Source organism: Callionymus lyra, chromosome 11 (genome assembly GCF_982586985.1).
Source record: "Callionymus lyra chromosome 11, fCalLyr1.hap1.1, whole genome shotgun sequence".
NCBI classification, from domain to species: domain Eukaryota; kingdom Metazoa; phylum Chordata; class Actinopteri; order Syngnathiformes; family Callionymidae; genus Callionymus; species Callionymus lyra.
The window spans coordinates 3,435,228-3,457,727 of record NC_141828.1 but is presented as its reverse complement, the minus strand read 5'-3'; positions in this window follow the sequence as shown (position 1 = coordinate 3,457,727).

Below are 22,500 nucleotides of genomic sequence, written 5' to 3'. Positions count from 1 at the left end.
TCAGGACCAATGACCTCCTGGTATCACCTGAGGTCACATGTTTGATCAGGACCAATGACCTCCTGGTATCACCTGAGGGCACATGTTTGATCAGGACCAATGACCTCCTGTTATCACCTGAGGTCACATGGTTGATCAGGACCAATGACCTCCTGGTATCACCTGAGGTCACATGGTTGATCAGGACCAATGACCTCCTGGTATCACCTGAGGTCACATGGTTGATCAGGACCAATGACCTCCTGGTATCACCTGAGGTCACATGTTTGATCAGGACCAATGACCTCCTGGTATCACCTGAGGTCACATGTTTGATCAGGACCAATGACCTCCTGGTATCACCTGAGGTCACATGTTTGATCAGGACCAATGACCTCCTGGTATCACCTGAGGTCACATGGTTGATCAGGACCAATGACCTCCTGTTATCACCTGAGGTCACATGGTTGATCAGGACCAATGACCTCCTGTTATCACCTGAGGTCACATGTTTGATCAGGACCAATGACCTCCTGGTATCACCTGAGGTCACATGTTTGATCAGGACCAATGACCTCCTGGTATCACCTGAGGTCACATGTTTGATCAGGACCAATGACCTCCTGGTATCACCTGAGGGCACATGTTTGATCAGGACCAATGACCTCCTGGTATCACCTGAGGTCACATGTTTGATCAGGACCAATGACCTCCTGGTATCACCTGAGGGCACATGTTTGATCTGGACCAATGACCTCCTGGTATCACCTGAGGTCACATGTTTGATCAGGACCAATGACCTCCTGGTATCACCTGAGGTCACATGTTTGATCAGGACCAATGACCTCCTGGTATCACCTGAGGTCACATGTTTGATCAGGACCAATGACCTCCTGGTATCACCTGAGGTCACATGGTTGATCAGGACCAATGACCTCCTGGTATCACCTGAGGTCACATGGTTGATCAGGACCAATGACCTCCTGGTATCACCTGAGGTCACATGGTTGATCAGGACCAATGACCTCCTGGTAACCCCTGAGGTCACATGGTTGCTCCACGACCTCCTCAGATCGTCTTCTGGACCAAGATCTCGTGACGAGAAGAACGTGAGTCTGAAGAACCTGAAGAACCTGAAGACAAACCTTCAGCGTCTGAGAAGCGTCTCCAGCAACACGTCCTCACTGTCTTCTCTGGGAACTTCCTGCCCAGATGTGACATGAACACAAAGAAGCTTCACCTGTCGAGGAGAAACTGGAGCGTAAGTGAATCTCAGAGACAAAGACTCAGGTGAGAAGTGATGAGTTTTGTTGTGAACCTGGTGATGCTAGTGTTACCTGAGATTAACACTTCAAGTTACCATAGAAACACAACACACTCTACACACTAGTTCAGCATAAACACACTCGACACAGTAGTTCAGCATCAACACACTCAACACACTAGTTCAGCATAAACACACTCAACACACTAGTTCAGCATAAACACACTCAACACACTAGTTCAGCATAAACACACTCAACACACTCGACACAGTAGTTCAGCATCAACACACTCAACACACTCGACACACTAGTTCAGCATAAACACACTCGACACAGTAGTTCAGCATCAACACACTCAACACACTCGACACAGTAGTTCAGCATCAACACACTCAACACACTAGTTCAGCATAAACACACTCGACACACTCAACACACTCGACACAGTAGTTCAGCATCAACACACTCAACACACTCAACACACTAGTTCAGCATAAACACACTCGACACAGTAGTTCAGCATCAACACACTCAACACACTCAACACACTCAACACACTCGACACAGTAGTTCAGCATCAACACACTCAACACACTCAACACACTCGACACAGTAGTTCAGCATCAACACACTCAACACACTCAACACACTCTACACAGTAGTTCAGCATCAACACACTCGACACACTCGACACAGTAGTTCAGCATAAACACACTCAACACACTAGTTCAGCATAAACACACTCGACACACTCAACACAGTAGTTCAGCATCAACACACTCGACACACTCGACACAGTAGTTCAGCATAAACACACTCGACACACTCGACACAGTAGTTCAGCATCAACACACTCGACACACTCGACACAGTAGTTCAGCATCAACACACTCAACACACTCTACACAGTAGTTCAGCATCAACACACTCGACACACTCGACACAGTAGTTCAGCATAAACACACTCAACACACTAGTTCAGCATAAACACACTCGACACACTCAACACAGTAGTTCAGCATCAACACACTCGACACACTCGACACACTAGTTCAGCATAAACACACTCGACACAGTAGTTCAGCATCAACACACTCAACACACTCGACACAGTAGTTCAGCATCAACACACTCGACACACTCGACACAGTAGTTCAGCATCAACACACTCGACACAGTAGTTCAGCATCAACACACTCAACACACTCGACACAGTAGTTCAGCATCAACACACTCGACACACTCGACACAGTAGTTCAGCATCAACACACTCAACACACTCGACACAGTAGTTCAGCATCAACACACTCGACACACTCGACACAGTAGTTCAGCATCAACACACTCAACACACTCGACACAGTAGTTCAGCATCAACACACTCGACACAGTAGTTCAGCATCAACACACTCGACACACTCGACACAGTAGTTCAGCATCAACACACTCAACACACTCGACACAGTAGTTCAGCATCAACACACTCAACACACTCGACACAGTAGTTCAGCATCAACACACTCGACACAGTAGTTCAGCATAAACACACTCAACACACTCGACACAGTAGTTCAGCATAAACACACTCAACACACTCAACACACTAGTTCAGCATAAACACACTCGACACAGTAGTTCAGCATCAACACACTCGACACAGTAGTTCAGCATCAACACACTCGACACAGTAGTTCAGCATCAACACACTCAACACACTCGACACAGTAGTTCAGCATCAACACACTCAACACACTCGACACAGTAGTTCAGCATCAACACACTCAACACACTCTACACACTCTACACAGTAGTTCAGCATCAACACACTCGACACACTCGACACAGTAGTTCAGCATCAACACACTCAACACACTCGACACAGTAGTTCAGCATCAACACACTCAACACACTCTACACACTCGACACAGTAGTTCAGCATCAACGCACTCAACACACTCAACACAGTAGTTCAGCATCAACACACTCGACACACTCGACACAGTAGTTCAGCATAAACACACTCAACACACTAGTTCAGCATAAACACACTCAACACACTAGTTCAGCATAAACACACTCGACACACTCAACACAGTAGTTCAGCATCAACACACTCAACACACTCGACACAGTAGTTCAGCATCAACACACTCAACACACTCGACACAGTAGTTCAGCATCAACACACTCGACACAGTAGTTCAGCATCAACACACTCGACACACTCGACACACTAGTTCAGCATCAACACACTCAACACACTCGACACAGTAGTTCAGCATCAACACACTCGACACACTCGACACAGTAGTTCAGCATCAACACACTCAACACACTCGACACAGTAGTTCAGCATCAACACACTCGACACACTCGACACAGTAGTTCAGCATCAACACACTCAACACACTCGACACAGTAGTTCAGCATCAACACACTCGACACACTCGACACACTAGTTCAGCATCAACACACTCGACACAGTAGTTCAGCATCAACACACTCAACACACTCGACACAGTAGTTCAGCATCAACACACTCGACACACTCGACACAGTAGTTCAGCATCAACACACTCGACACACTCGACACACTAGTTCAGCATAAACACACTCGACACAGTAGTTCAGCATCAACACACTCAACACACTCGACACAGTAGTTCAGCATAAACACACTCGACACACTCAACACAGTAGTTCAGCATCAACACACTCGACACACTCGACACACTAGTTCAGCATAAACACACTCGACACACTCGACACAGTAGTTCAGCATCAACACACTCAACACACTCGACACAGTAGTTCAGCATCAACACACTCGACACACTCGACACAGTAGTTCAGCATCAACACACTCAACACACTCGACACAGTAGTTCAGCATCAACACACTCGACACACTCGACACACTAGTTCAGCATCAACACACTCGACACACTCGACACAGTAGTTCAGCATCAACACACTCAACACACTCGACACACTCAACACACTAGTTCAGCATCAACACACTCAACACACTCGACACAGTAGTTCAGCATCAACACACTCGACACACTCGACACAGTAGTTCAGCATCAACACACTCAACACACTCGACACAGTAGTTCAGCATCAACACACTCAACACACTCTACACACTCGACACAGTAGTTCAGCATCAACACACTCAACACACTCGACACAGTAGTTCAGCATCAACACACTCAACACACTCGACACAGTAGTTCAGCATCAACACACTCGACACACTCGACACAGTAGTTCAGCATCAACACACTCAACACACTCGACACAGTAGTTCAGCATCAACACACTCGACACACTCGACACAGTAGTTCAGCATCAACACACTCAACACACTCGACACAGTAGTTCAGCATCAACACACTCAACACACTCGACACAATAGTTCAGCATCAACACACTCGACACACTCGACACAGTAGTTCAGCATCAACACACTCGACACACTCGACACAGTAGTTCAGCATCAACACACTCGACACACTCGACACAGTAGTTCAGCATCAACACACTCGACACACTCGACACACTAGTTCAGCATAAACACACTCGACACAGTAGTTCAGCATCAACACACTCAACACACTCGACACAGTAGTTCAGCATAAACACACTCGACACACTCAACACAGTAGTTCAGCATCAACACACTCGACACACTCGACACACTAGTTCAGCATAAACACACTCGACACAGTAGTTCAGCATCAACACACTCAACACACTCGACACAGTAGTTCAGCATCAACACACTCGACACACTCGACACAGTAGTTCAGCATCAACACACTCAACACACTCGACACAGTAGTTCAGCATCAACACACTCGACACACTCGACACACTAGTTCAGCATCAACACACTCGACACACTCGACACAGTAGTTCAGCATCAACACACTCAACACACTCGACACACTCAACACACTAGTTCAGCATCAACACACTCAACACACTCGACACAGTAGTTCAGCATCAACACACTCGACACACTCGACACAGTAGTTCAGCATCAACACACTCAACACACTCGACACAGTAGTTCAGCATCAACACACTCAACACACTCTACACACTCGACACAGTAGTTCAGCATCAACACACTCAACACACTCGACACAGTAGTTCAGCATCAACACACTCAACACACTCGACACAGTAGTTCAGCATCAACACACTCGACACACTCGACACAGTAGTTCAGCATCAACACACTCAACACACTCGACACAGTAGTTCAGCATCAACACACTCGACACACTCGACACAGTAGTTCAGCATCAACACACTCAACACACTCGACACAGTAGTTCAGCATCAACACACTCAACACACTCGACACAGTAGTTCAGCATCAACACACTCGACACACTCGACACAGTAGTTCAGCATCAACACACTCGACACACTCGACACAGTAGTTCAGCATCAACACACTCGACACACTCGACACAGTAGTTCAGCATCAACACACTCAACACACTCGACACAGTAGTTCAGCATCAACACACTCAACACACTCGACACAGTAGTTCAGCATCAACACACTCAACACACTCGACACAGTAGTTCAGCATCAACACACTCAACACACTCGACACAGTAGTTCAGCATCAACACACTCGACACACTCGACACAGTAGTTCAGCATCAACACACTCGACACACTCGACACACTAGTTCAGCATAAACACACTCGACACAGTAGTTCAGCATCAACACACTCAACACACTCGACACAGTAGTTCAGCATAAACACACTCGACACACTCAACACAGTAGTTCAGCATCAACACACTCGACACACTCGACACACTAGTTCAGCATAAACACACTGGACACAGTAGTTCAGCATGAACACACTCAACACACTCGACACAGTAGTTCAGCATCAACACACTCGACACACTCGACACAGTAGTTCAGCATGAACACACTCAACACACTCGACACAGTAGTTCAGCATCAACACACTCGACACACTCGACACACTAGTTCAGCATCAACACACTCGACACACTCGACACAGTAGTTCAGCATCAACACACTCAACACACTCGACACACTCGACACAGTAGTTCAGCATCAACACACTCAACACACTCGACACAGTAGTTCAGCATCAACACACTCGACACACTCGACACAGTAGTTCAGCATCAACACACTCAACACACTCGACACAGTAGTTCAGCATCAACACACTCAACACACTCTACACACTCGACACAGTAGTTCAGCATCAACACACTCAACACACTCGACACAGTAGTTCAGCATCAACACACTCAACACACTCGACACAGTAGTTCAGCATCAACACACTCGACACACTCGACACAGTAGTTCAGCATCAACACACTCAACACACTCGACACAGTAGTTCAGCATCAACACACTCGACACACTCGACACAGTAGTTCAGCATCAACACACTCAACACACTCGACACAGTAGTTCAGCATCAACACACTCAACACACTCGACACAGTAGTTCAGCATCAACACACTCGACACACTCGACACAGTAGTTCAGCATCAACACACTCGACACACTCGACACAGTAGTTCAGCATCAACACACTCGACACACTCGACACAGTAGTTCAGCATCAACACACTCGACACACTCGACACAGTAGTTCAGCATCAACACACTCAACACACTCGACACAGTAGTTCAGCATCAACACACTCAACACACTCGACACAGTAGTTCAGCATCAACACACTCAACACACTCGACACAGTAGTTCAGCATCAACACACTCAACACACTCGACACAGTAGTTCAGCATCAACACACTCGACACAGTAGTTCAGCATAAACACACTCAACACACTCGACACACTAGTTCAGCATAAACACACTCAACACACTCGACACAGTAGTTCAGCATCAACACACTCAACACACTCGACACAGTAGTTCAGCATCAACACACTTGACACAGTAGTTCAGCATCAACACACTCAACACACTCGACACAGTAGTTCAGCATCAACACACTCAACACACTCGACACAGTAGTTCAGCATCAACACACTCAACACACTCGACACAGTAGTTCAGCATCAACACACTCAACACACTCGACACAGTAGTTCAGCATCAACACACTCAACACACTCGACACAGTAGTTCAGCATCAACACACTCAACACACTCAACACACTAGTTCAGCATAAACACACTCGACACAGTAGTTCAGCATCAACACACTCAACACACTCGACACAGTAGTTCAGCATCAACACACTCAACACACTCTACACAGTAGTTCAGCATCAACACACTCAACACACTCGACACAGTAGTTCAGCATCAACACACTCAACACACTCTACACACTCGACACAGTAGTTCAGCATCAACACACTCGACACACTCTACACACTCGACACAGTAGTTCAGCATCAACACACTCGACACACTCTACACACTCGACACAGTAGTTCAGCATCAACACACTCAACACACTCGACACAGTAGTTCAGCATCAACACACTCGACACAGTAGTTCAGCATCAACACACTCAACACACTCGACACAGTAGTTCAGCATCAACACACTCAACACACTCGACACAGTAGTTCAGCATCAACACACTCAACACACTCGACACAGTAGTTCAGCATCAACACACTCAACACACTCGACACAGTAGTTCAGCATCAACACACTCAACACACTCGACACAGTAGTTCAGCATCAACACACTCAACACACTCAACACACTAGTTCAGCATAAACACACTCGACACAGTAGTTCAGCATCAACACACTCAACACACTCTACACAGTAGTTCAGCATCAACACACTCAACACACTCGACACAGTAGTTCAGCATCAACACACTCAACACACTCTACACACTCGACACAGTAGTTCAGCATCAACACACTCAACACACTCAACATAGTAGTTTATTTCTAAAGTTGTTTGTCACAAGAAACATTTCTTAAATTAAGAAATATTAAAGGTTAAATATTAAATATTAAATATTCCATGTTTTACGTCAATAGATTTGTGTCGACGAGCAAAATAAAAGTCGTTTGTCGTCGTTACACAAAAGTATGTTCACAGAATGTTCACAAAGTTCTCCATCAATCCTTGTTTTCTTCAATCTCTGGCTCCATCATCTGAGCCTCATCACGACCTCATCAAACTCTATATAGTCGTGACCTTCTGATGGTTTTATCCTCCAAGCCTGTCAGTCGGTGCGAAGTGTGACCAGATTATTTAAAACGACCCGACATGTGACCACAGCACTGATGGACGTTTATCTTCCTATCATGACTCCTGATGGGATTAGTCGTGATGTTGGAATTAAAGCCTGTGATGTTGACGTCACGTGACGAGGGTTCGATTCCACAACAGAAGCTTCTGACTGACTTTAAATGTTCACTGGTTTGTGTAAAAATACTGAGTTTCTGTGAAGTATTTGTCAAATATTCAAATGATTGATCATCAAATCACGTCTCACTAATGTTCACCATTGATTCCATCAGGTAGACCGTGTCAGGTGGACAGTGTCAGGTAGACAGTGTCAGGTAGACAGTGTCAGGTAGACCGTGTCAGGTAGACAGTGTCAGGTGGACCGTGTCAGGTGGACAGTGTCAGGTGGACAGTGTCAGGTGGACAGTGTCAGGTGGACAGTGTCAGGTGGACCGTGTCAGGTAGACGGTGTCAGGTGGACAGTGTCAGGTGGACAGTGTCAGGTGGACAGTGTCAGGTGGACAGTGTCAGGTGGACAGTGTCAGGTGGACAGTGTCAGGTGGACAGTGTCAGGTAGACAGTGTCAGGTGGACAGTGTCAGGTGGACAGTGTCAGGTGGACAGTGTCAGGTGGACAGTGTCAGGTGGACAGTGTCAGGTAGACCGTGTCAGGTGGACAGTGTCAGGTGGACCGTGTCAGGTGGACCGTGTCAGGTGGACCGTGTCAGGTGGACCGTGTCAGGTGGACCGTGTCAGGTGGACCGTGTCAGGTGGACAGTGTCAGGTGGACAGTGTCAGGTGGACAGTGTCAGGTGGACAGTGTCAGGTGGACCGTGTCAGGTGGACCGTGTCAGGTGGACCGTGTCAGGTAGACAGTGTCAGGTAGACCGTGTCAGGTAGACCGTGTCAGGTAGACCGTGTCAGGTAGACCGTGTCAGGTGGACCGTGTCAGGTGGACAGTGTCAGGTGGACAGTGTCAGGTGGACAGTGTCAGCTAGACAGTGTCAGGTGGACGGTGTCAGGTGGACGGTGTCAGGTAGACGGTGTCAGGTAGACGGTGTCAGGTAGACGGTGTCAGGTAGACGGTGTCAGGTAGACAGTGTCAGGTAGACAGTGTCAGGTAGACAGTGTCAGGTAGACAGTGTCAGGTAGACAGTGTCAGGTAGACAGTGTCAGGTAGACCGTGTCAGGTAGACCGTGTCAGGTAGACAGTGTCAGGTAGACAGTGTCAGGTAGACAGTGTCAGGTGGACCGTGTCAGGTGGACAGTGTCAGGTGGACAGTGTCAGGTGGACAGTGTCAGGTGGACAGTGTCAGGTGGACCGTGTCAGGTAGACGGTGTCAGGTGGACAGTGTCAGGTGGACAGTGTCAGGTGGACAGTGTCAGGTGGACAGTGTCAGGTGGACAGTGTCAGGTGGACAGTGTCAGGTGGACAGTGTCAGGTAGACAGTGTCAGGTGGACAGTGTCAGGTGGACAGTGTCAGGTGGACAGTGTCAGGTGGACAGTGTCAGGTGGACAGTGTCAGGTAGACCGTGTCAGGTGGACAGTGTCAGGTGGACCGTGTCAGGTGGACCGTGTCAGGTGGACCGTGTCAGGTGGACCGTGTCAGGTGGACAGTGTCAGGTGGACAGTGTCAGGTGGACAGTGTCAGGTGGACAGTGTCAGGTGGACCGTGTCAGGTGGACCGTGTCAGGTGGACCGTGTCAGGTAGACAGTGTCAGGTAGACCGTGTCAGGTAGACCGTGTCAGGTAGACCGTGTCAGGTAGACCGTGTCAGGTGGACCGTGTCAGGTGGACAGTGTCAGGTAGACCGTGTCAGGTGGACAGTGTCAGGTGGACAGTGTCAGCTAGACAGTGTCAGGTGGACGGTGTCAGGTGGACGGTGTCAGGTAGACGGTGTCAGGTAGACGGTGTCAGGTAGACGGTGTCAGGTAGACGGTGTCAGGTAGACAGTGTCAGGTAGACAGTGTCAGGTAGACAGTGTCAGGTAGACAGTGTCAGGTAGACAGTGTCAGGTAGACCGTGTCAGGTAGACCGTGTCAGGTAGACAGTGTCAGGTAGACAGTGTCAGGTGGACAGTGTCAGGTGGACAGTGTCAGGTAGACCGTGTCAGGTAGACCGTGTCAGGTAGACCGTGTCAGGTAGACAGTGTCAGGTAGACAGTGTCAGGTAGACAGTGTCAGGTAGACCGTGTCAGGTAGACCGTGTCAGGTAGACCGTGTCAGGTAGACAGTGTCAGGTGGACAGTGTCAGGTGGACAGTGTCAGGTGGACAGTGTCAGGTAGACAGTGTCAGGTAGACAGTGTCAGGTAGACAGTGTCAGGTAGACAGTGTCAGGTAGACAGTGTCAGGTAGACAGTGTCAGGTAGACCGTGTCAGGTAGACAGTGTCAGGTGGACAGTGTCAGGTGGACAGTGTCAGGTGGACAGTGTCAGGTAGACAGTGCGCAGCCACATAGCCTAGCAGGTAGTCCTCCAGCAGGGTCGGTGGGTGAAGCCAACGGAGCATCAACCCCTTAGCGTTTCCATCAGATGTTCTCCACTCGACGAGTCACCGCTCGAGGAACCTGCTCTGTTCGTAGGCGATTCCATACTTTATGGAACGTTAAACTAGCGAAGCCAGAGCGGGCGACATTGAATCAAATTTGAAGCTGCTGGCTAAAGCTAAACGTAAATACAGTAAGATAATTATTCATGTCGGCAGGCACGACATCCGATTAGGTCGGTCGGAGGTCGGAGGTCACCAAGGTCAACGTTCACTCGGTGTGTGCATACATACAAACAATGTCGGACTCTTAGTGTTCTCTGGACTCCTGCCCATTTGATGAAATGTTTAGTCGCTATTCATCATTCAACCGCTGGTTGTTGAGGCGATGCCCCACAAATGGTGTCGGCTTTGTAAACAACTGGAAGACTTTCTGGGGAAAACCTGGTCTGATTAGGAGAGACTGCTAATGTAAGACCGTCCTATTAAGTACCAAGTGTTCAACTCACGCACGCAAAGGCTCATGGGAAAAATGTTTAGTCCTTGATCTGACCTTCAACCAGTAACTGTCTTTAGCAACGTTCAGTGAATGTTAACTTTTTCAAGAAGATTCACTGAAAACAATGATTTGTTGAACGTAGAATTGACCAATCAGAGAGCTGCTGGTGTGTTGTTGAAACGAAAACAAATAGATTGTTGTTTTTAGTCGCTCAGTTCATATTATTCAAAGGACTATTGGATTAAAAAAAGTATTTTCAACTTGTTTTTTTTCGTCTTCACCGTTCAATACATTGTTAATTCTGTAAAATTGTTTTAAATATGTTGGTCACATTTATTTGTAATAATTTAAATGTGGGAATAATCCTCAAGACTTTGAGTGACATGTACGATACAAGAAATGTTTGTTAATACTTTTCTGGAACATTATTGTGTTGTTTACTCAACATTAACTGAAACTCCACCAGTTCTTCAACAAGAACAAACGATTTGCAGCTTCAGGAAGAAGCGATTAAAGCAGAGGATTATTGAGAAGCAGGTCAGTGTGGCTGAGAGGCGAGGAGTCAGTGGAGCAGACACAGCGAGGAGGCTTATATTAGGAGTTAAGAACCTCATCCTCCTCTGCAGCCGCTCCTGAAATATTCATCAAAACACCAGAGACTATGAAAGATTAAAATAATTAAGGATTATTGTGATGAAAGATGCATGTGTGCTGTAAGTTAGGAGCTCATGATATCAACCATGTTCACGGTCTGCACCGACGATCGAGTCCCGTGGTCCAGGATCAAGTCTTGTGGTCCACGATCGAGTCTTGTGGTCATCGATCGAGTCCTGTGGTCGACGATCGAGTCCTGTGGTCGACGATCGAGTCCTGTGGTCCACGATCGAGTCTTGTGGTCATCGATCGAGTCCTGTGGTCATCGATCGAGTCCTGTGGTCATCGATCGAGTCCTGTGGTCGACGATCGAGTCCTGTGGTCCACGATCGAGTCTTGTGGTCATCGATCGAGTCCTGTGGTCATCGATCGAGTCCTGTGGTCATCGATCGAGTCCTGTGGTCGACGATCGAGTCCCGTGGTCCACGATCGAGTCCCGTGGTCCACGATCGAGTCCCGTGGTCCACGATCGAGTCTTGTGGTCATCGATCGAGTCATGTGGTCGACGATCGAGTCCTGTGGTCGACGATCGAGTCCTGTGGTCCACGATCGAGTCTTGTGGTCATCGATCGAGTCCTGTGGTCATCGATCGAGTCTTGTGGTCATCGATCGAGTCATGTGGTCGACGATCGAGTCCTGTGGTCGACGATCGAGTCCCGTGGTCCACGATCGAGTCCCGTGGTCCACGATCGAGTCCCGTGGTCCACGATCGAGTCCTGTGGTCGACGATCTAGTCCTGTGGTCCACGATCGAGTCCTGTGGTCCACGATCGAGTCCTGTGGTCCACGATCTAGTCCTGTGGTCCACGATCGAGTCCTGTGGTCGACGATCTAGTCCTGTGGTCGATGATCTAGTCCTGTGGTCCACGATCGAGTCCTGTGGTCGACGATCTAGTCTTGTGGTCGACGATCTAATCCTGTGGTCGACGATCTAGTCCTGTGGTCCACGATCGAGTCTTGTGGTCGACGATCGAGTCTTGTGGTCGACGATCTAGTCCTGTGGTCCACGATCGAGTCTTGTGGTCCACGATCGAGTCTTGTGGTCGACGATCTAGTCCTGTGGTCCACGATCGAGTCTTGTGGTCGACGATCGAGTCTTGTGGTCGACGATCTAGTCTTGTGGTCCACGATCAAGTCTTGTGGTCGACGATCGAGTCTTGTGGTCGACGATCGAGTCTTGTGGTCGACGATCTAGTCTTGTGGTCGACGATCTAGTCCTGTGGTCGACGATCTAATCCTGTGGTCGACGATCTAGTCCTGTGGTCCACGATCTAGTCTTGTGGTCGACGATCTAGTCCTGTGGTCGACGATCTAGTCCTGTGGTCCACGATCGAGTCTTGTGGTCGACGATCTAGTCTTGTGGTCGACGATCGAGTCTTGTGGTCGACGATCTAGTCTTGTGGTCGACGATCTAGTCCTGTGGTCGACGATCTAATCCTGTGGTCGACGATCTAGTCCTGTGGTCCACGATCTAGTCTTGTGGTCGACGATCTAGTCTTGTGGTCGACGATCTAGTCCTGTGGTCGACGATCTAATCCTGTGGTCGACGATCTAGTCCTGTGGTCCACGATCTAGTCTTGTGGTCGACGATCTAGTCTTGTGGTCGACGATCTAATCCTGTGGTCGACGATCTAGTCCTGTGGTCCACGATCTAGTCTTGTGGTCGACGATCTAGTCCTGTGGTCCACGATCGAGTCTTGTGGTCGACGATCGAGTCTTGTGGTCGACGATCTAGTCCTGTGGTCGACGATCTAGTCCTGTGGTCGACGATCTAGTCTTGTGGTCCACGATCTAGTCTTGTGGTCGACGATCTAGTCTTGTGGTCGACGATCTAGTCTTGTGGTCGACGATCTAGTCCTGTGGTCGACGATCTAATCCTGTGGTCGACGATCTAGTCTTGTGGTCGACGATCGAGTCTTGTGGTCGAAGATCGAGTCCTGTGGTCCACGATCGAGTCTTGTGGTCGACGATCGAGTCTTGTGGTCGACGATCTAGTCTTGTGGTCGACGATCTAGTCTTGTGGTCGACGATCGAGTCTTGTGGTCCACGATCTAATCCTGTGGTCGACGATCTAGTCTTGTGGTCGACGATCTAGTCTTGTGGTCGACGATCTAGTCCTGTGGTCGACGATCGAGTCTTGTGGTCGACGATCTAGTCTTGTGGTCGACGATCGAGTCTTGTGGTCGACGATCGAGTCCTGTGGTCGATGATCTAGTCTTGTGGTCGACGATCTAGTCCTGTGGTCCACGATCTAATCCTGTGGTCGACGATCGAGTCCTGTGGTCGACGATCTAGTCCTGTGGTCCACGAATGAGTCCTGTGGTCCACGATCTAGTCTTGTGGTCCACGATCGAGTCTTGTGGTCGACGATTTAGTCTTGTGGTCCACAATCTAGTCTTGTGGTCGACGATCTAGTCTTGTGGTCGACGATCTAGTCTTGTGGTCGACGATCTAGTCTTGTGGTCGACGATCTAGTCTTGTGGTCGACGATCTAGTCTTGTGGTCGACGATCTAGTCTTGTGGTCGACGATCTAGTCTTGTGGTCGAGTCCTGTGGTCGACGATCTAGTCCTGTGGTCCACGAATGAGTCTTGTGGTCCACGATCTAGTCTTGTGGTCGACGATCTAGTCTTGTGGTCGACGATCTAGTCTTGTGGTCGACGATCTAGTCTTGTGGTCGACGATCTAGTCTTGTGGTCGACGATCTAGTCTTGTGGTCGACGATCTAGTCCTGTGGTCCACGATCTAGTCCTGTGGTCGACGATCGAGTCCTGTGGTCGACGATCTAGTCCTGTGGTCCACGAATGAGTCCTGTGGTCCACGACCGAGTCCTGTGGTCCACGATCTAGTCTTGTGGTCCACGATCGAGTCTTGTGGTCGACGATCTAGTCTTGTGGTCCACAATCTAGTCTTGTGGTCCACAATCTAGTCTTGTGGTCGACGATCTAGTCTTGTGGTCCACAATCTAGTCTTGTGGTCCACGATCTAGTCTTGTGGTCGACGATCTAGTCTTGTGGTCGACGATCTAGTCTTGTGGTCCACGATCGAGTCCTGTGGTCCACGATCGAGTCCCGTGGTCCACGATCTAGTCTTGTGGTCCACGATCGAGTCCTGTGGTCGACGATCGAGTCCTGTGGTCGACGATCGAGTCATGTGGTCCACGATCGAGTCCTGTGGTCCACGATCTAGTCTTGTGGTCCACGATCGAGTCCCGTGGTCCACGATCTAGTCTTGTGGTCCACGATCGAGTCCCGTGGTCCACGATCGAGTCCCGTGGTCCACGATATAGTCTTGTGGTCGACGATCTAGTCTTGTGGTCGACGATCTAGTCCTGTGGTCGACGATCGAGTCTTGTGGTCCACGATCGAGTCATGTGGTCCACGATCTAGTCTTGTGGTCGACGATCTAGTCTTGTGGTCCACGATCGAGTCATGTGGTCCACGATCTAGTCTTGTGGTCGACGATCTAGTCTTGTGGTCGACGATCGAGTCCTGTGGTCCACGATCTAGTCTTGTGGTCCACGATCGAGTCCCGTGGTCCACGATCGAGTCCCGTGGTCCACGATCTAGTCTTGTGGTCCACGATCGAGTCCTGTGGTCCACGATCGAGTCCTGTGGTCGACGATCGAGTCCTGTGGTCGACGATCTAGTCCTGTGGTCCACGATCGAGTCTTGTGGTCGACGATCGAGTCTTGTGGTCGACGATCTAGTCCTGTGGTCCACGATCGAGTCTTGTGGTCCACGATCGAGTCTTGTGGTCGACGATCTAGTCCTGTGGTCCACGATCGAGTCTTGTGGTCGACGATCGAGTCTTGTGGTCGACGATCTAGTCTTGTGGTCCACGATCGAGTCTTGTGGTCGACGATCGAGTCTTGTGGTCGACGATCGAGTCTTGTGGTCGACGATCTAGTCTTGTGGTCGACGATCTAGTCCTGTGGTCGACGATCTAATCCTGTGGTCGACGATCTAGTCCTGTGGTCCACGATCTAGTCTTGTGGTCGACGATCTAGTCCTGTGGTCGACGATCTAGTCCTGTGGTCCACGATCGAGTCTTGTGGTCGACGATCTAGTCTTGTGGTCGACGATCGAGTCTTGTGGTCGACGATCTAGTCTTGTGGTCGACGATCTAGTCCTGTGGTCGACGATCTAATCCTGTGGTCGACGATCTAGTCCTGTGGTCCACGATCTAGTCTTGTGGTCGACGATCTAGTCTTGTGGTCGACGATCTAGTCCTGTGGTCGACGATCTAATCCTGTGGTCGACGATCTAGTCCTGTGGTCCACGATCTAGTCTTGTGGTCGACGATCTAGTCTTGTGGTCGACGATCTAATCCTGTGGTCGACGATCTAGTCCTGTGGTCCACGATCTAGTCTTGTGGTCGACGATCTAGTCCTGTGGTCCACGATCGAGTCTTGTGGTCGACGATCGAGTCTTGTGGTCGACGATCTAGTCCTGTGGTCGACGATCTAATCCTGTGGTCGACGATCTAGTCTTGTGGTCCACGATCTAGTCTTGTGGTCGACGATCTAGTCTTGTGGTCGACGATCTAGTCTTGTGGTCGAGGATCTAGTCCTGTGGTCGACGATCTAATCCTGTGGTCGACGATCTAGTCTTGTGGTCGACGATCGAGTCTTGTGGTCGAAGATCGAGTCCTGTGGTCCACGATCGAGTCTTGTGGTCGACGATCGAGTCTTGTGGTCGACGATCTAGTCTTGTGGTCGACAATCTAGTCTTGTGGTCGACGATCGAGTCTTGTGGTCCACGATCTAATCCTGTGGTCCACGATCGAGTCTTGTGGTCGACGATTTAGTCTTGTGGTCCACAATCTAGTCTTGTGGTCGACGATCTAGTCTTGTGGTCGACGATCTAGTCTTGTGGTCGACGATCTAGTCTTGTGGTCGACGATCTAGTCTTGTGGTCGACGATCTAGTCTTGTGGTCGACGATCTAGTCTTGTGGTCGACGATCTAGTCTTGTGGTCGAGTCCTGTGGTCGACGATCTAGTCCTGTGGTCCACGAATGAGTCTTGTGGTCCACGATCTAGTCTTGTGGTCGACGATCTAGTCTTGTGGTCGACGATCTAGTCTTGTGGTCGACGATCTAGTCTTGTGGTCGACGATCTAGTCTTGTGGTCGACGATCTAGTCTTGTGGTCGACGATCTAGTCCTGTGGTCCACGATCTAGTCCTGTGGTCGACGATCGAGTCCTGTGGTCGACGATCTAGTCCTGTGGTCCACGAATGAGTCCTGTGGTCCACGACCGAGTCCTGTGGTCCACGATCTAGTCTTGTGGTCCACGATCGAGTCTTGTGGTCGACGATCTAGTCTTGTGGTCCACAATCTAGTCTTGTGGTCCACAATCTAGTCTTGTGGTCGACGATCTAGTCTTGTGGTCCACAATCTAGTCTTGTGGTCCACGATCTAGTCTTGTGGTCGACGATCTAGTCTTGTGGTCGACGATCTAGTCTTGTGGTCCACGATCGAGTCCTGTGGTCCACGATCGAGTCCCGTGGTCCACGATCTAGTCTTGTGGTCCACGATCGAGTCCTGTGGTCGACGATCGAGTCCTGTGGTCGACGATCGAGTCATGTGGTCCACGATCGAGTCCTGTGGTCCACGATCTAGTCTTGTGGTCCACGATCGAGTCCCGTGGTCCACGATCTAGTCTTGTGGTCCACGATCGAGTCCCGTGGTCCACGATCGAGTCCCGTGGTCCACGATATAGTCTTGTGGTCGACGATCTAGTCTTGTGGTCGACGATCTAGTCCTGTGGTCGACGATCGAGTCTTGTGGTCCACGATCGAGTCATGTGGTCCACGATCTAGTCTTGTGGTCGACGATCTAGTCTTGTGGTCCACGATCGAGTCATGTGGTCCACGATCTAGTCTTGTGGTCGACGATCTAGTCTTGTGGTCCACGATCGAGTCCCGTGGTCCACGATCGAGTCCCGTGGTCCACGATCTAGTCTTGTGGTCCACGATCGAGTCCTGTGGTCCACGATCGAGTCCTGTGGTCGACGATCGAGTCCTGTGGTCGACGATCTAGTCCTGTGGTCCACGATCGAGTCTTGTGGTCGACGATCGAGTCTTGTGGTCGACGATCTAGTCCTGTGGTCCACGATCGAGTCTTGTGGTCCACGATCGAGTCTTGTGGTCGACGATCTAGTCCTGTGGTCCACGATCGAGTCTTGTGGTCGACGATCGAGTCTTGTGGTCGACGATCTAGTCTTGTGGTCCACGATCCAGTCTTGTGGTCGACGATCGAGTCTTGTGGTCGACGATCGAGTCTTGTGGTCGACGATCTAGTCTTGTGGTCGACGATCTAGTCCTGTGGTCGACGATCTAATCCTGTGGTCGACGATCTAGTCCTGTGGTCCACGATCTAGTCTTGTGGTCGACGATCTAGTCCTGTGGTCGACGATCTAGTCCTGTGGTCCACGATCGAGTCTTGTGGTCGACGATCTAGTCTTGTGGTCGACGATCGAGTCTTGTGGTCGACGATCTAGTCTTGTGGTCGACGATCTAGTCCTGTGGTCGACGATCTAATCCTGTGGTCGACGATCTAGTCCTGTGGTCCACGATCTAGTCTTGTGGTCGACGATCTAGTCTTGTGGTCGACGATCTAGTCCTGTGGTCGACGATCTAATCCTGTGGTCGACGATCTAGTCCTGTGGTCCACGATCTAGTCTTGTGGTCGACGATCTAGTCTTGTGGTCGACGATCTAATCCTGTGGTCGACGATCTAGTCCTGTGGTCCACGATCTAGTCTTGTGGTCGACGATCTAGTCCTGTGGTCCACGATCGAGTCTTGTGGTCGACGATCGAGTCTTGTGGTCGACGATCTAGTCCTGTGGTCGACGATCTAATCCTGTGGTCGACGATCTAGTCTTGTGGTCCACGATCTAGTCTTGTGGTCGACGATCTAGTCTTGTGGTCGACGATCTAGTCTTGTGGTCGAGGATCTAGTCCTGTGGTCGACGATCTAATCCTGTGGTCGACGATCTAGTCTTGTGGTCGACGATCGAGTCTTGTGGTCGAAGATCGAGTCCTGTGGTCCACGATCGAGTCTTGTGGTCGACGATCGAGTCTTGTGGTCGACGATCTAGTCTTGTGGTCGACAATCTAGTCTTGTGGTCGACGATCGAGTCTTGTGGTCCACGATCTAATCCTGTGGTCGACGATCTAGTCTTGTGGTCGACGATCTAGTCTTGTGGTCGACGATCTAGTCCTGTGGTCGACGATCGAGTCTTGTGGTCGACGATCTAGTCTTGTGGTCGACGATCGAGTCTTGTGGTCGACGATCGAGTCCTGTGGTCGATGATCTAGTCTTGTGGTCGACGATCTAGTCCTGTGGTCCACGATCTAATCCTGTGGTCGACGATCGAGTCCTGTGGTCGACGATCTAGTCCTGTGGTCCACGAATGAGTCCTGTGGTCCACGATCTAGTCTTGTGGTCCACGATCGAGTCTTGTGGTCGACGATTTAGTCTTGTGGTCCACAATCTAGTCTTGTGGTCGACGATCTAGTCTTGTGGTCGACGATCTAGTCTTGTGGTCGACGATCTAGTCTTGTGGTCCACAATCTAGTCTTGTGGTCGACGATCTAGTCTTGTGGTCCACGATCGAGTCTTGTGGTCGACGATCGAGTCCTGTGGTCGACGATCGAGTCATGTGGTCCACGATCGAGTCCTGTGGTCCACGATCTAGTCTTGTGGTCCACGATCGAGTCCTGTGGTCCACGATCGAGTCCCGTGGTCCACGATCTAGTCTTGTGGTCCACGATCGAGTCCTGTGGTCCACGATCGAGTCCCGTGGTCCACGATCTAGTCTTGTGGTCCACGATCGAGTCCTGTGGTCCACCATCGAGTCCTGTGGTCGACGATCGAGTCATGTGGTTCACGATATAGTCTTGTGGTCGACGATCTAGTCTTGTGGTCGACGATCTAGTCCTGTGGTCGACGATCGAGTCTTGTGGTCCACGATCGAGTCATGTGGTCCACGATCTAGTCTTGTGGTTGACGATCTAGTCTTGTGGTCCACGATCTAGTCTTGTGGTCCACGATCGAGTCATGTGGTCCACGATCTAGTCTTGTGGTCGACGATCTAGTCTTGTGGTCGACGATCGAGTCCTGTGGTCCACGATCTAGTCTTGTGGTCCACGATCGAGTCCCGTGGTCCACGATCTAGTCTTGTGGTCCACGATCGAGTCCTGTGGTCCACGATCGAGTCCTGTGGTCGACGATCGAGTCCTGTGGTCGACGATCGAGTCTTGTGGTCCACGATCTAGTCTTGTGGTCCACGATCTAGTCTTGTGGTCCACGATCTAGTCCCGTGGTCCACGATCTAGTCTTGTGGTCGACGATCTAGTCTTGTGGTCGACGATCTAGTCTTGTGGTCGACGATCGAGTCATGTGGTCCACGATCGAGTCATGTGGTCGACGATCGAGTCTTGTGGTCCACGATCGAGTCATGTGGTCCACGATCGAGTCATGTGGTCCACGATCTAATCCTGTGGTCGACGATCTAGTCCCGTGGTCCACGATCGAGTCTTGTGGTCGACGATCGAGTCTTGTGGTCCACGATCGAGTCATGTGGTCCACGATCGAGTCCTGTGGTCCACGATTGAGTCCCTTGGTATGACATGTGTGACATGTTTCCACTAAACTGACAAGAAACTGTTCCTGGAACATCTCAGTGAGAAACGCTTATCTTGATGAAACTAATGCTTTGAGACTCGTCACCACGTTATCGCTTCAAGAAGTTGTGTATTTTAACTCAACACACAAATTCATCCCTGGTTTCCAAGATTGTGTTCTACGTTCATTCTTGTCGTTCATGCACGGATCACAGATCGTGACCCGACAGAAGCATCTGGACCAGAATCTACGTCTGCTGGTCACTTGAGTTCAGACAGTAGTTGGTCCTGAACGAGGAGGACCAGGCATGTGTTGCGGAACCAAAGGTCCAGGACTGAACTGTTGAAAACCCACCAGAACCATCAGCGTCCAGGGACAGAAACAGACCTGGAGATAAGGTTCTGGTGGGATGTTCTTCTTGTGATGATGAACGTTCCTGTGAAGCAGCCTCAGGTATTATCTTGTTATTATTGTCATGTCGCAGGTGTGCGTCTTGAGTGTCGCACCAGGAAAGAAAGAGTTTCTGGAGGAGAAGGAGCTTCATACGAGTGAACGTCATAATGAGAAGCTCATGATAAGAAGTCGTTTCTCATGCAGGTCCAATAAGCAGATCCATTGAGCGACAGAGAAAAGCTGCAGTAGCTTAAATCACATTAGCATGAACACACTCCAGTGTGTGTGTGAATTATTAAAGCGTGAGACAAGAGTATCTTCATGTGTCTGTTGCAGTCGGTGATGAGGTTTGGACACATCGCTGCCTTTACACAATGTCTGGTCTCACTCTGGTCTCACTCTGGTCTCTCTCTGGTCTCATTCTGGTCTCTCTCTGGTCTCTCTCTGGTCTCTCTCTGGTCTCTCTCTGGTCTCACTCTGGTCTCATTCTGGTCTCTCTCTGGTCTCTCTCTGGTCTCTCTCTGGTCTCACTCTGGTCTCATTCTGGTCTCTCTCTGGTCTCATTCTGGTCTCATTCTGGTCTCACTCTGGTATCACTCTGGTCTCACTCTGGTCTAACTCTGGTCTCTCTCTGGTCTCTCTCTGGTCTCTCTCTGGTCTCACTCTGGTCTCTCTCTGGTCTCATTCTGGTCTCACTCTGGTCTCACTCTGGTCTCACTCTGGTCTCACTCTGGTCTAACTCTGGTCTCACTCTGGTATCATTCTGGTCTCTCTCTGGTCTCTCTCTGGTCTAACTCTGGTCTCACTCTGGTCTCACTCTGGTCTCTCTCTGGTCTCACTCTGGTCTCACTCTGGTCTCTCTCTGGTCTCACTCTGGTCTCTCTCTGGTCTCACTCTGGTCTCACTCTGGTCTCACTCTGGTCTCACTCTGGTCTCATTCTGGTCTCACTCTGGTCTCTCTCTGGTCTCTCTCTGGTCTCACTCTGGTCTCACTCTGGTCTCTCTCTGGTCTCACTCTGGTCTCTCTCTGGTCTCACTCTGGTATCATTCTGGTCTCACGCTGGTCTCACTCTGGTCTCACTCTGGTCTCACTCTGTTCTCACTCTGGTCTCACTTGCCCGCACAGGAACCAATTAAACTATGACAATGGAGGTGGACGGTGTGTGTTTCTGTGTGTGGGAGGGACACACTCTTACAACACACACGCGTTCATATATATATATATATATACACACACTTTAATACACACTCTTAAAACCCCCACAGGAACACTAACAATCGTAGACACACTTGTGTGTGCACTATCACCCACCTCTCAGCACTGTCGTCACGAATGCTCC